Here is a 16,080-nt window from a genome sequence, read left to right as displayed (position 1 = left end):
TTATCTCCATGCATGTTCCTTGGTTGGAATCTGGCGCTTTCTCAGACAACTAGGAATAGCACTTCCTCAAGATCCGGCCATACCACTCCTAGGCATATATCCAAAAGGGGCTCAAGTACACAATAAAGACATTTGCTCAACCATGTTTGTAGCAACTTTATTTGTAATAGCCAGAAGTTGGAAACAGCCCAGATGCCCCTCAACTGAAGAATGGATGCAGAAATTGTGATACATCTACACAATGGAGTATTACTCTGTAATGAAAAATAAGGAAATCATGTAATTTTTAAATTCTTTAAATCATAGGTTCTCAACCTGTGAGTCACAATCTCTTTAGAGGTCATATATCAGATATATGATATTTCAAATCTGATATTTACGTTATGATTTATAGCAATAGCAAAATTAAAGTTATTTTATGGTTGCGGGTCAACACAACAAGAGAAATTGTATTAAATGGTCACAACACTAGGAAGGTTGAGAACCACCGCTTTATTAAAATGTCATACATGTATATAATGAGTTATATTTGTTTGGATGCCATCTACCTTCTCTAATCCTCTTCTCAAATTCTTCTGACTTTTATTTTTTTCCAAAAAAGATCCCCCAGACTGCCATGTCTTTTATTTTGATGTCTTTGAGGTACTGAATTAAATTAGGGTTGCTTTCATGAGTTTGAGTGCAAGGTCATTGGGACATGGGTGACTTATCAATGGCTACAGTATTAAGAAAAATGAAAATGCTTTTCTCAGCAATCATTAACTGTTCAATGGGGATGGGTGGTACCTAATTGTCCTTTCCCCCATTCATGGTTAAATGCTGTCAGGTTCAATCTTGTAAAGGTTTTGAGTGGTATTCACAGCTGCAGAGAGTATGTGAGTGATGGGAGAGGTCATAGACATTAGAGAAAAATCTACTACTAAAGTTTTCCCAAACCAGTTTACTTTGTAACTGCATTCTAAATACCATCTTTATACTCATGGATGAACATAGCTCTCACCCTTCATTAAAAAGATAGTGACTATTACAGAGATCTGCGGCTGGTCAAAATGTAGAGAATATTACTGTGGTGTGCCCAGCCCCAACAGATACATCTATAATACCACACCTACTCCCAAGGCTCAGAGAACAGGAAGATGGTGGGATGGAAGGATTATAAGAGTCAGAAGACTAGAATATCTGCTGTGAACCAGTGTCTTCTACATATGACAGAGACATAACACCCGTGAAATCTCAATAGTATGGTTGTCCGAAAATGACCTGAACAATGAAAATTCCCTCTGACATGCTAAACTAAATTGAAGAAAGGTACTACAGGCTGCTGAGACAGTGAGACTCTGTTTTCTTTGAGGATGAAAGAGCTGATAGGTTATCTAATCTCAAGTAGTCACCTCAAGCACATGTACATAGGAGCAATACTAAATGGACTAGGTAGCTCTGTGTGTGTGTATGTGCATTTGTGTGTGTGTGTGTGTGTGTGTGTGTGTGTGTGTGTAAAACTAATAATTAAAGAAGAGGTTATAAATTTGAGAGAAAAGTGGGAGGTGTGGGTGGGTTTGGAGTGGCTAGAGGAAGGTGTGGAAATTAGTTAAATACAGTTTTCGTGTATGAAATTATATTTAAATAACTTACTTTAAAAATGCTAGGGAAAAGGCTTCTTTCTAAATGATGTCTTCCTTTACAGGAAGGAATTTCACTGAATTAAATCTCTTGACTCTCCTCTATTCTTTCTACCTGTCCTCATTTTTACCTCTGCACAGCAGGACTGGTCTTTTTGGCAGGTAAGTGTTGTACTTTGATTATGAAATGTCCCACATAAACTCATTTGTAGGAGCACGTGGTCCACACCTGGTGGTGCTGTTCTGAAAGGCTGTGAAACCTGCAGGAGGAAGTGGGTCACCAGGAGTTCTCTTGAGGTTTTGTAGCCTGGTCACACTCTGCCTGCTCTCTGCTTCCTGTCTTTACATATTTTATGACTAGCTGTGCCACGTTTTTTCTGCTATGCCCTCCCCCCACATGATGTCTGTGTTCCTTCAAATTATAAACCGAAAGAAAGCCTTCCTATCTTAGGTTGATTATTGTCAGGTATTTGGTCACAGCAATGAGAAAAGTAGATAATATGAAAAGTTTGTAAACAAAACTGACATACAGCTGACATTCCCGCTTCTAGCCATTGTCATTTTGTGTTTTTCTTTTATATCACTACTTGTCTATCACTTTAATCCCATTTATATTTCCAATCTCCATAGCACCTGGGTACCTTGGCAATCAGCTTTTATATTTTCACAGGAAGCAGATTCAGGGAGGCAAAGGAAGTGTCAGTGCTTAGTGAATCGTGAGCTCCAGCATGTATATCTGAGATGGTTTGGAATATTATATTTTTTAAAAAGGAGATCTAAGATTTTGAGAATTCTTTTGCGTCTAATTTTTCGGTTGGATATTTCCCCTTGTGATCACACAGAGGTGATTATATGACAAAGAGATAAATCTGCCTCACTTTAACAACACTTCAGAAGGTAAGCCTGCACTTCAGGATCTAACTTTATAGTTCTTATGGTAGTAAGGAGGGAGAGAAGAAGAAAGCAAAAAGCATTCAGAGAATCCTATGCATCGTATATAAATTACTTCCTGCTTTATGACTTTTATATAAATTGAAAATTATGTTAAAATAAAAAGAAATTAAGAAAAAATCATCTTTCTAGACACAAAGATATTCTCTGCAATATGTTAGGGAAAACTGTGCTTCCATAAATAACCCAGAGTTATTCATGGAAGCATGTGAGGAGCCTATCCATGCATCAGGTTACAGAGGTCTAGTTTAAGAGCTCTTGAATTTCTATTGAACATGATACCTAAAGAGAAAGAACACTGGAGTTGTCGGAAAGTAAGCGTGAGACTATTTTTCATTATGTGTTTTCCATTTCATTTTGTGACACTACCATCCCCCCCTTACCATGCTTAATCACCTGGTTAAAAACATCTGTACATATTTCTTCATCAACCATCTAACTTATTTCTGCAAACTTTCTCTGTGGGGTCTTTTAGATTTGCTTACACCTACCACTGCCTTCATTTCTCATGAGTGCAAATTCAGCCATCTCCTAGGAGTTTACCTACTCTCATGCTTACTTTTCTTCTGTTCAGGTCCATGTGCAGCAACGTTCTAAAATATAAACCTGTAATTAATGTTACTACACAAAAATCACGTGATTCTATGATTACTTGCTATGTATGTGTAGAACAAAAGTAGGTCTGTATATCTCACTCTGAACAAATGGATAAGAAACTTGAGTATAAGACCTGAGACCTGGAAACTGTCAGAAGAAAATATATACATAAAATACCTCTACAAATGGTCCTTTCTAAAAGGGGCTCTGACAGCACAAAAAATTAACCTCGGTAATTGACAAATGGTAGTAAATGAAATCAAATTTCTCCTGAATAGGTAGAAATTAATCACTCAAATGTAGAGACAGAATACACAATGGGAAAAAAGTCTTTGCCATATTAAACTTCAGATAGGGTACTACTATCTAGAATACATTATTAACAGCAGACTTAAAGTATCAAGTCATTCAAACAATAAATAAGTAACAGCAAGGTACTATGACATATATGCATGGAAACAATGAAATGAATCCTATTGCATTGTCTGGCAATTTACAGATTTAATAAAGAGAAAATATCTAATGTAATCACCCTCTCCTCTGATCAGTCTTGCTCTGTGAACATTCTCTTTGGCCTCCACATCTAATACTGTCTTGTTATTATTTTAAATCTGGTCTTTTCACTTTTAGTGTCTTCTGTAATTGTATAATTCATTTATTTCCCTCACTGCCTAAGGACCAGCAATTAGAGTTTTTCCATTAGTTAAATCATTTGTAAAATTTAGAGGTACACTGAAAAATCTTCCCTTGTAGGATCCCACCATATGAATATAACTCTTATTACAAATACAAAAAATAATTGTCAACTTTTGATAGACTATCTTCTGTCACATATTGTTCTGGCACACAAAATACAAAATTAATTTTTAAGGCTCCCCAAACAAAAATATGATTAAAATATTTAATGCAAAGTTGTACATATATGCCACTAAACAATAAGTGATACATGTTTTATATTTGAATTATCATGGCAGAATAGTATTTTGAAAGATCATCTAATCTTTATCATTATTTTGATTTGTATAGACTTTCTTCCCTTACTGTTGTGCTTATTGCCTCAGGAAATAAATACAATGGAACAAAAAAGACAACAGAAGCAAGCAACATGTTTGCTTGTTTGTTTTTGCATCAGGGCCATAGACATTAGGATCTTTGAGAAGAAGGAATTACTTGGACATATCTCTTGGACAGGGGAGGCGCCTGTGAGTCTGGAGGTGACCCTAGCTGAGACTCCAAACAAAGAGCATGAAGGTGGCACCTCCTTTAGCCAGGTGGGATTTTCAGTGAAGGAAAAGGGACACCAACCCACACATAAACATTTCACCCAAAATGTGTCTTGTCTACAAGCACTTTATGGGCAAAGATGGAGCAGAGATTGAGGGAATGGCAAACCAGTGACTGGCCCAGCTTTAGACCCACCCCATGGGTGAGGGCTGACCACTCTCACGATTAATGATGCTTTGCTATGCTTGCAGACAGAAGTCTAGCATATCTGTCATCTGAGAGGCATCATCCCGCAGCTGGTGGAGACAGATGCAGAGACCCAAGGCCAAGCAAAGGGCAGAGCTTGGGGAATGTTATGAAAGAGGAGGAGGAAGGATGGAGGGAGTCAGAGGGGTCAATGACACCACAAGAAGACCTACAGGGTAATCTAACTTGGACTTGTGTGGGCTCACAGACATGGAACCACCAACCAAAGAACATACATGTACTGAACCTAGGCCTCCTAGGGTTTCCAAACAATATGAGTAGGGACTGTCTCTGACTCTGTTACATGCTGCTGGGTCACTTTCCCCTAGCTCAGCTGCCTTGTCACTCCCCAGTGGGGAAGGATGTGTTTAGTCCTGCTGTGACATGAGATGCCAGGGTGGATTGGTACCTACTGGGGCCTCCCCTTGTCTGTAGAAAGAAGATGGGGCAGTGGAAGAAGGGAGTTGTGAGGGTGGGACTGGGAGAAGAGGAGGGAGGGGCTGAGAGTGGGATTTAAAGTGATTAAATAAATAAGTAAATGGAGAAAAAAGTATTAAGGACAGAATGTATAACTGTCTTTCTTCTTTCTAGACCTTTACACATAATGGTATCTTTGACTGAAGGAAGAATAAACAGAGATGATAGTGTTTAGTTAGACCTAGATTAGTTCCAATGAATAAAGGCTCCAGCCTTGAGGTGGTTGACTGCTGGACTCTTCAGAAGGTGAATGAGTCCAGGAAGTAGAAGTCAGCCTCATAGATGCACTTGTCCCAGGTTGTCACAGAACCAACAGTTTTCTATTTGGGTATTAGAATGGCCCAAGTGACTTCTGATTAGTGGTGCTGTTCTGCCTTTGTCAATAAACAAGAGGATTACATATGACAGGTAGCTAAGTAGGAGGCATTAGGGAGTAAATGCTAAGGACAAGGGCTCTGCCAAAACATGTGACTTCATGTTCAATAATATATATAATTTCAATAATTATATATCCTGTAGAATTTTAGTGATATAATGAATCGCTCCCCACTCATAATTTTAGCGCTTTGCTTAGAGGTTTTGCATCACAAGACACTTGGTTCTCAATCAGTACACATTTTTTTTTCTGTGTCCATGTCTAAGGGGTTCTATCTTCTTTAGACTGAACCAAATTAGAGAAAATTTAAAAAGGTATTGCATATATAAATTTCTATGTTTGATGTTCAACCTCCCATGTGTATATAAAACCAGTTTCCAAGAACCCACAGTCTATTTTCAGATGTTGGCTGCTGGACCACACAATTTTTAGAACAGTGGCATATAATGTGAGAAACATATAAATAAGCTTGGCCGCTAACTTGAAAAGGCTGGATAAATTCCAGTCCTTCCATTTTATGGATTCATAAGTGAAGTGCAGTAGAGATTGTGGAGAGGCTGACCTTCCTCTAGAAGTGACATGACGGTGCTGGTTTCCTGCCTCTTCATAGGCCAGGGTCTTTTTATGGGCTGCAATGGTAGAACTGGGACTTCTCATCTAACTTAAATGTACACTTCTACACACTTAAGCTCTATTTGCCAATAGTTAGAGTTGATCCCAACCAGGCTGTGAAAGACTTGTTATACTTTCTTTGGTCTCAAGCCTGAAGCGAAGTTGAAGACCTACATTTCTAGAAAGTTTTCTGTTGTGGATGTTATTATTATTGGCCCAAGAAAGAACTTTAAGAATCGTTGTTCTAGGTGTCTCCTGTATAAAAAGAACTGAGTTTGTTTGAGGTGGGAGACAGAGGAAGAAAGATGAAATGTGTAGACAACTCCTGGACCGGTTGCCACTGCTTCAGGCGGTATTACAGGACCATTCAGTGTGGATGGCTTTTATGGCTCCCCAGGTGTCCTCAGACTCAGACTCATGTGCTTTGTCTCTGCTCACCACTGTAGAATTTGAGGCTTGTGGAGGCTAGAGTTGTGTCTGCATAGTTCATAGCTGCATTTGAAGTTCTAATATCAAACAAAGTATAAGATGAGGACTGGTGATTGAGTTTCTGAAAATGGGTTTCCACTTATATGGTTATTTCTCACTGGATGGACTTTTCATTGAAGTCACACTTATGGCATTTTTCCCACTCTTCTCTTAGCTTTAATCAAGAGAGGGTGCATAAGTATGGGACATGGCAGAGTATAATAATTCTATGTTCTTAGGAACCTGCCTATCCATAAGAATCAAGAACCAGTGCATTATGCTCTGGTTTTTAGAAAGTATCTACTCTAGAGAGACCATAGGCCAGTGTTCAGAGTTAGGAAGAGTTTTCGTAGTTTATGTCATGCTATTTTCTCATTTCAATTTTTATCAATAAAAAAATATTTGTAGCTTAATGTTTTAAGTAGTTCAGAACATGGGTAGAGAGAACTGGCTATTAATAACCCCCCAAATCTACAATAAGGTGTGAGATTTTTATTTCTATTTGGAAGTAGCATAACACTTCATATAGAACTTTTGAAAAATTTCTTGCAAGAATCTAACATTATCAGATTCAGCAATCTGGAAAACATTTGTTGAGTATCTGCTCAGTTCAAAGGAAACCTTTGAACTTCAATTTGAAACCTTCAATTTGAAACCTTGAGCATATCAAGATGAGAAAGTAATTCCATGTCTGTGAGAAATGACATTCTATAAAGGAAGATATATATATATATATATATATATATATATATATATATATATATATAACAATTTCCATACACAAGCATTTTGATGATGAAGGCTTTCATAGGGGACTAAACAGCATGCAATATAGTTTGGAGGAAGAAGAAAGTAATCAGAGATAAACACCTTGGGATAATTTGTAGAAGGTGAGACATGTTGTCTGGGTCTTAAAGAATCATATACATTAGGGTACACATGAGGGACCACTCTGTAGGATGCTAGGGAGGGTGGCATAGGAAGATGCCTGAATTTGGATTCTTGGAATAAAGTAGAAAAAAGGCTTTGTAAATGCTCATTATGAGGTCCTATCTAGCTAGACTGAGGGCTGACCCTGGCAACTGTTTATTAAGGAAATTATAGGACAGCAGTTGGCATAGGGTGAAATGAGGGGGAAACTCTCCTGTCTGAACTGGTGTGAAGATTTTCTACCCTTTTAAGTCTTCTAAAACGTAAAATCAGTCTTCACATAATGATGTCACCCTCCTCTCCCAACTTCCTTATCTAGACCACACTTGATTATTTTATGTACTCCCCAGCTTAAAGTAATATTTTTAGATTTACTTATTTTATTTTATGTGTATGAATGTTTTGCCTGGATGATATGTATATACACCACATGTATGTCTTGTGCCCATACAAGTCAAAGTAATAAGCTGAGTTCCTGAGAACCAGAATAACAGATGGTTGTGAGCTACCATATGAGTGCTGTGAACCAATCCTGAGTCTTTTAAAAGCACATCAAATACTCTTAATCACTAAGTCATTTCTCTAGCTCCAAGACCACAACTTTTTGCCAAATAGTTCTCTTCTGAATAATGCATGTAAGTAGAATGTAGACGCTTTAACATATAAACGTGCCATTGAATGTGTTCCTTATTATTGAGTAGAGGAAAACATATATTTCTCTGGTTTATCATCACCCATAACTTCTCAAAGTTCATGATGATGTGTCAATACAAAGATTTAAAAAGTGATGAGACATAGGACTTTTATATGACACGATTACACTGGTGACAACAGACAGGCCTCCAGCATACGTTTTGATTTGAATTGCTTAGCATTCTCCATGGATGGGCACTGGATGTTGTCTTACATAATATTTTCCCTGTTTATTTTCTCTCCATTCCTTCAGTGCTTAATTTAGATGAGGACAGAGGCCTAAATAATTTCACTGAGAAAGTAACCAAATTAAGCACTCTGTGCCAGCATCATTTCTATCAACAACAATTGGCCACAAAAGCTAATATAAACAGTAAATCTCAAACAGAAAATATGCAAGACAATTTTTTTTGTTACTTTTCTTTCATGTATTTGAATAAGGCACTCTCTCCTTTGGATACTGAATAGAAGTTTGGAGCTTTCTCTCCAAGGAGAAAAGAGAATGAAGGAAACACAATAAATAGTTGTCCCAAGCAATAGAGCTAAGTAAACATTGAAGGGATTTCTTCTACACTGTTTTTGTAGCAAATAAGAAGCCCAAGATTTAGGGTCTAGGCATTAATACTTTCCTGTTATGGTTTGAGTACGGACTTTATGTATTATAGTTAGATTTCATCTAGAAGATACAGTAAATCTGAAAAATATCTTTCATGTTTTTGTTTTTTTTTTTTTTTTTTTTTTTTTTTTTTGGTCCTACTATATACTGTCTTATTGACACTTTGTTACACCATGTTCGACTTGAGAAATGATTCTAGCATAGTGGCTTTAATTTGGCTACATTTTGCACTTATTTTCTAAGAAAACTGTGGCCTTAGATACAGTGTCTAGCTCTGGAGTTTTAGAAGCAGGTGAGGGGTGAAAGCAATGTTGGGTTAGTCTGTGAAATACCAAGTACTGAGTCAAAGTACTTCTGGCAGTAAGCATCCAGACTTTAGGGAATGTTTTATTATGCCAATTAGCCATCCGAATGCTATTCTTATATTTATGGTTGTGAGCCTAGCCTTTAATGGCTGAGCCATCTCTCCAGCTCCCGAATGCTATTCTTAAGACCCTATGCAGACAAAAATTAGAGAAATAAAGTCACGTAGTCCAGGAGGGTGAATCTGAGAATGGAACTGGAAGGTCAAAGTCGGCTTTGCGAAGGGAAAGTCTATAATCAACAGAGCACTCTTGAAGGGCATCTTAGGAGCTAGCCTGGGCTGACAACTCTAAGATCCATAGAGGGCTTTTAGGACCAAGCTGAGGAGTTTGAGGCTCACAGTAATAAATGGACTTTGATGATTTTAGTTTTACAGGGAACTGGTGATAATATCATTTTCTAGAATGACCCAACTCTGATACAAGATTAGTCTGGAATTCACATTCAGCCTGTATAACTGTGAGATCTCTGGCATCCAGGTGCTCCACATGGGTAGCATGTTTATGGGGCATGAGAAGGAGTTGCTGAGGTAGAGTGTAGGCATGTGAAATTTAGTGCTCCAGGGTCAAAGAATATTCACAGTCTGTGACTAGATCCATAAAAAGAGCTGACATTGTATTAGAGGTGATTCTCTCTGAATGAAGGGCAGGGTTGGCTACATGTATGAATAACTCTTCTGAGACAAAAAGTACTGAAAACATTTGTCACTTGATCCTTTCATGTGATTTACAGAAGAATCATGTAATTGGTTGAGTAAACAGAATGTCAAAATATAAAACATATGTTTATTTAGGAGGAAACAAGGACATAAAAGAGGACCCACTTGGCTACATAGAGAGTTCCCTTTGGGGGAGGGAGTTCCATTGCAATCAATTCTGATAGGAGCACTGTTGTCCTTAAAGAGACTACACACACACACACACACACACACACACACACACACACACATGCACACACACACACACACTTTTAAAGCAATTATATAAAAACAAAAAATCAAGAGTCATCTACAATGCAGAAAACATCTTTCACATTTTTTTGGTCTTTAATTTGTAATTTTGTGGCAGAAACCTTTACTGAAAGAATCATGGCTGACTGATGATAAAGAATTTTTAAAGAATGTGTGGATCCTCACTGTTGTAAAGAAAAGATACAGCAAGACAAAAAAAAAAAAACAAACACATAAATGGGTGGATTATTTTTCATAAAACATATTTATCATTGAACTTTTTTTCTCCCCTTTATACTATGTTTCAATGGTCACTAATCAAGGCTAATAATTTCTACTTAAAGTCTATTGGAACAGTGTGTCAACTTCTGTATACTGTGATCCTACTGTGTGCAAATGATACTGCGTAATTTGAAGAGAGAATAAGAAATGGTTTCTACCTCCAGAACACTCAGAAATAAATAAGAGGTCAATAAACATGACTCATTTGTGATGGTTATAGTAAGTCTGAGGCTGAGCTGAGGGGAAAGGTGGGGAGACACTTTGTTCTGGGTTTCCAGACATGATTTCTACCAGGGAATGATGCTTCGTGTGTGACTTATGATATGCCATAAAGTACAGGTAAGATTAAAAAAAATAGGGAAGAGAAGGGCATTCTAGGTAGCAAAATATATTGGAAAATAAGACTTTATTAATGAATACATTCCACCAATACTTATTAAAGATCTAGACATGGCACCTGGCACAAATGATAGAGAAATAAATGAAACGAACACAGGCAGCGTTATTTTTAGACTCTCTTCTCTGTGCCCCCAAGATATTGTACTTACATATTTCTTGCCTTTCTCTCCTGGATTTCCAACTTGATTGACATTTTCTTTAAATAAATATGGATTGTTCATATCTCTATGAGGAAAATATTGAGTCTTTTCATGCTATGAGTACATCACATCACAATGAGGTCATTGTTTGGTAGTGCATTTTTTTTTCTGTCTTGTGGATTAATGATCTCCTTTTCTCAAGCCAAAATGGTTGTTGTGACTTTGGAGACACAGAGCAATTAGAAGCTCCTCCTTCTCAGCTGCCTGGAGAGATGTCCTGATTTTTGTGCTGTCATAGATAATTCTGCCACAGTCAAGATAAAGCAGTGTCTGAAATGACAACATAAGCCCTCTGCCCCCTCTGGCAGATATAATCATAAACTCACTCCTGCACGGAGAGCAATGAATACTACTCTTCCTTTGTTTCTGATTCCCTCCCATCCTTCTATCATGGGTCTTCAGTGTACACATGGCAAATCAAGATCCTGTGATCCTGTGGAGTACAAGTACCATGTCTGCCAATCATCACATACATTCATTTCCCTCCGTTTGTCTTTCTGAAGCCAAGTCAAGGAGGTCTGGGCAAGGAAACACAATAAAATGAAAATTTCATTCGCCCAGACTCTTGCTGGTCAACAGTTGAACTAATTTTTCAGAACAAATTGAATAGATGTGATATAAGTCCAGGTGAATGCGTGACCAGGGTGCTTATTAGCATATCTTGGTATTTGTCAATCACAATGTCTTCCATAACAGTGCTGTGTTTCCTCTCCACCCCCACATGAGGGAAAGGTTCCCATCTGCCTCTGCTCTGTCATTATTGTGACCTTGGAACTAGTCCTAGAGGCTTCCCCAACACAGTGCCTTAAGTACTGAGAAGCATTCCACTAACAGTCTGCAGTTGGCTTCCTTCATGTGTCACATTATCATTATCTTGTGCCTTCTAATATGACATGGATGCTGCTGACATTTCCCTGGATTCAGATACAATTTTCTAATACTTACCAGAACAAATTAGTTTGAAACTAGAAAAGATGATTGAATGACTACTTTAGGAGAACTAGTATCCATTTAGACCCTACTATGTGCTAGCCTCTTGCATGAATTTATTTAATTTTTTCATATTCATACAAGTTTTACACAAGCCATTTATTTAGCCCTCAGTACATTCCTTAAACAAGTGTGCTTTTTTATTATAGTTACCCAGAGGCTCTATGCTGTAGTTATGTTCTCTCAGTTGACAGACTCCAATCTATTTAAAAGTGTAGTAACTGAAGAAAGGAATGGGAACAGGTATGTGTGTGTTCATCCGACATACAAGCATGTCTTATGAGATGTATAAGTCCAGCCTCAAAAGATGTGTATGCATGGATAGAATGTGTACAGCTTTGGCATAACAATTCCTGTTTACTAGGGTGGTATTGCAGTAATAGAAGTATATATAGTAATGATTAGCTCCTTTCACTGTGGATCTGGATGATAACATATGCCTGTGTGTGCACACACATGTGCGTATCTATATGTACATGTGTGTATCCACAAGCTATTTTGCCTACCACCTATCTGTTTCACATCAACAAATTGTCTTTTCTATGTCCTGCTGAGAAAGGGCTTTTGATTTACAGGTTGTTGCTAAATTTCTCAATTTTACCAGTATTTGCCTTAAGCCTCTCTTTTCAGATATTTGCATTAAGGAATTAAAAATAAATCCAACGGGAACACACATGGGTTTTTAATTTTCTGAGGTTCCCTAAGGCAGGAGTTGCTACTGGGGGAGAACTAGATTTTAATTTCTTTTCAAGGCTTGGATTCTATGTATCTAGTTCTGAGAAATTACAGAACACCGGAGGCTGGTCCCCCGAATATCTGATGTCTTCTTAGTCTTCTTCCTCCTCTATCTGACCTAGGTGATAAAGATGAAAAGTCTAGAAACCCTGAACTTGAAGAGACCTCGGAAATCTTTTTTGAATAATACTTGCTTTAATGGACTGGCACATAAGTTCCTAAGAAGAAAAGTGGCCTGCACAAGACACATACCTGCAAAGTGAGGAAGTGTATAGCAACCCATCTCTTACTTCATCTTCAAAAGATGCAGAGTACAATTGAAATCCATTTTTCCATTGTTTTCATGGTCCTCTTGATAGGATCATAGGGACCTTCAGATCATTGAGTCCTATCCTTTAGGACTCTGGACATTTCAGTCTTTGCTCAAGGAATCTGACTGAGCCATCTTTCCTTTCAGATGCGATTTCTCTGAGCCATGGCTCATCTGTGTTTCTCTCTTTCTTCATAGACAAAATATGGATTGAACTTGAGGGAAGGAAACATTTTATAGTACTGAGGTGTGATTCTTATATACTTGCTAATGAATAGATGTAATGTGTAATTGATACCGAAGACACATGTGACCTGAAGTCACAGGACTCAGTTTTCTTTTACATCTTTTTAGATGCTTGAGCTTCCTATTCCTTAAACAAACTGAGAACACTTACAGCCTCTTTGCATTTGTACACCACTACTACTGGTGTACTCTTTGCACCAGAACTCTGCTCCTTGAAAACAGAAGAGCATATTAGCCACTGTTCAGTTTCTGTTATTGAATACCATGACAAAAAGTAACTTTTTATATAAGGACTTATTTTGTCATACGTTGAGAAAGAGAGAGTGCATAATGGTGGGGATGACATGGTAGCAAGCAGTTGAAGCAGGGAGACAGACATCACATCTTAGCCACACACAGGAAGCAGAGAGAGAATAACAAGTGGGGCAAGGCACATAACTTTAAACCCCATCCCCCAGTGCCATACTTCCCCTAGCAAGTCTCAACCTCCTAAGAGTTCCACAATTTTCTCAAACTGTGGCAACAACTTGGAACCGTGTGTTCAAATACATAGGGCTATGAGGGACATTTCTTATTCAAACCTCCTCAGAGCTTCACCTCTTTGATGTCATCAAGTACTTGCCTGACGGCCTGACTTAAAACTAATCCATGCTTTCCCAAAATGTCTTATTTACAAACCTGGGATTGTTACATCAACGGCAGTTCTTACATCACATTTAACTAATATCCACCTTTATCTTCCATATTTTATTCACATTTGTGTATATAGTCTGTCTTCCTTTAAAAGGCTAAGGACTCCATGACAGCAGAGTTTTTGTGTGTCTTATTACTTTGCTGCTTTCATCATGATTATTAAAAGACATAGTCTATAAGTGTTCAGTAAGTGTTTATTAAATGTGTGTGAGGAAAATATATAAATAAATGCCTAAATTACTTTATTATACTATGATATCTTTCATTTTCCTTAGTGTCCCAAATTTCAAGAATTCCTCTGCATTGAGAGGGTTGGCCTGTCTGGTTAGTATTGTTGTCTGCCACCACCATGAAAAATTTTGTGGAATTCTATTTCAAGCTTCACTAATGGTAGGAAGAAGGCATTTCCATTTACTCATACTTGGGGCTATAGCTATAATAACCTGGAGTATATGCTTTATGGGCCTTTGGAACTAGTTTGATTGAAGTAATATGAAAGAATTTGGATCACTGGGATAGGAAAGACCCAGAATTTTGAAAGCAGGGCTTAATGGTCCATTCTGATAGGAGTTTACAGGACAGGATAGCAAGACAAATTAGTACAGTAGAGGCCCAGCTTATGAGGTTACAGAAGGGAACAATGACTCTATCAAAAATTGAGATAGAAGGCTTCTAGCTTTCCTCTGGCAGCTGCCATGAGGTGAGCTAAGGTGGGTACATACAAATATTTCCAGGAGCTGTGGAGGAAGAAACAGTCTGAAGAGATTCACCTTCTTCTGAGAGTCTGCTGTTCGCAAATGCCACCAGGCCAGCTTTCTGTGCTGCACAGGGCTCCCCACTCCACTTGGTGGGGGATAAAAGGCCAACCAAGGTCATGTCATTTACAGGATTCATGTCCAAAGTGGTGGCTGTAAACACACAGTTTCTAAGGGTGCAGCTTAGAAAAAATATGTCCACCATAGTGTTAACCAGGAAAAAAAATGCCCAAAGCCTTCAGTCTGTTGCCAAGGAGCCAGCTGGAAACCGCTGTGGGGCTTTGAGAGTCCTGAATTCTTACTGGGTTGGTGAAGATTCCATGTATAAATTTTTTGAGGTTATCGTCATTGATCCATTCCATAAAGCTATAAGAAGAACTCCTAACACCAGTGGATCACCAAACCAATCCACAAACACAGAGAGATGTGTTGGCTGACATTTGCTGGCTGGAAGAGCCTTCCCTTCACCTTGGAAAGGGTCACACATTCCGCCACACTTTCATCATGCAGCCTGGAGAAGGTTCCATACTCTCCAACTCCACCGTTACTGCTTAGAGAATAGAACTGTTAAAGGGAAACCTGATATTTTGTGCTGAGAAAATAATAGGACAAGACCCGATCTGTGGAAGGCTCTCTCTTGTCAAAATGCTAATCCATGTGAGGGAGTCTTAACTTCTAAATCCATGGACTATCTTATATGTGAGAAGATAATCATACCAGGAAGCCTGGACTATGGGCTGTTGAGTATTGTATTATCAATACTTTCCTATTGAGGAAAGCTGATTTCATGGAGTGTAGCAGGCCCCAAAAAGAGGTTGCATGTGCTATAGGCAGCAAAGCTCAAGTGTAGAGTTACCTAGGCCTATGGAGCCCAGATGATTACCTCAGAAACCCCAGATGCTGGACATGGAGCTTTGGACTTGCTGTTTGTCTGTCTGTGTTTTGTTCTTTGGTATATTTCCTTAACATGTTCCCAATCTTCTTTTCAGAATGGGGATGTTTATACTATTGTATATTAGAAATATATAACTTATTTGATTGATTGATGAATGAGTGAGTGAGTTAGACAAGGTTTCATGTAGCCCAGGGTGGTCTCAAACTTGCTATGTAATTGAGAAAAGCCATGAACTTCTGATTTAGTTGCTCCCACATACTGGTGCTGAGGTTATAGCACATACCACCATGCTTCATAGTATTACTTTTTGAGATCACTGTTAAAATATTCCTGCGAGTCTTGAACAGTTTAGGAAGAACTGACAAAGATTAAGCAGACTTTGAAGTTGGACTACATGCATTTGTCTTTTGAGATGGCCATGAACCTGCAGAATATGAAATGGAAAGTAATGGCT

General features: G+C 38.2%; 1 pseudogene; it reads left to right on the top strand.

The window, feature by feature from the left end:
• Positions 1 to 15,327, top strand: part of LOC110542488 (large ribosomal subunit protein eL15-like) — a 58,218-nt pseudogene extending 42,891 nt beyond the window's left edge.
• Positions 15,328 to 16,080: the final 753 nt, after the last annotated feature.

The sequence above is a fragment of the Meriones unguiculatus genome, chromosome 8 (genome assembly GCF_030254825.1).
Source record: "Meriones unguiculatus strain TT.TT164.6M chromosome 8, Bangor_MerUng_6.1, whole genome shotgun sequence".
Taxonomy (NCBI): domain Eukaryota; kingdom Metazoa; phylum Chordata; class Mammalia; order Rodentia; family Muridae; genus Meriones; species Meriones unguiculatus.
The sequence above is the reverse complement of the archived record's forward strand: the minus strand, read 5'-3'. Positions and strand labels throughout refer to the sequence as shown.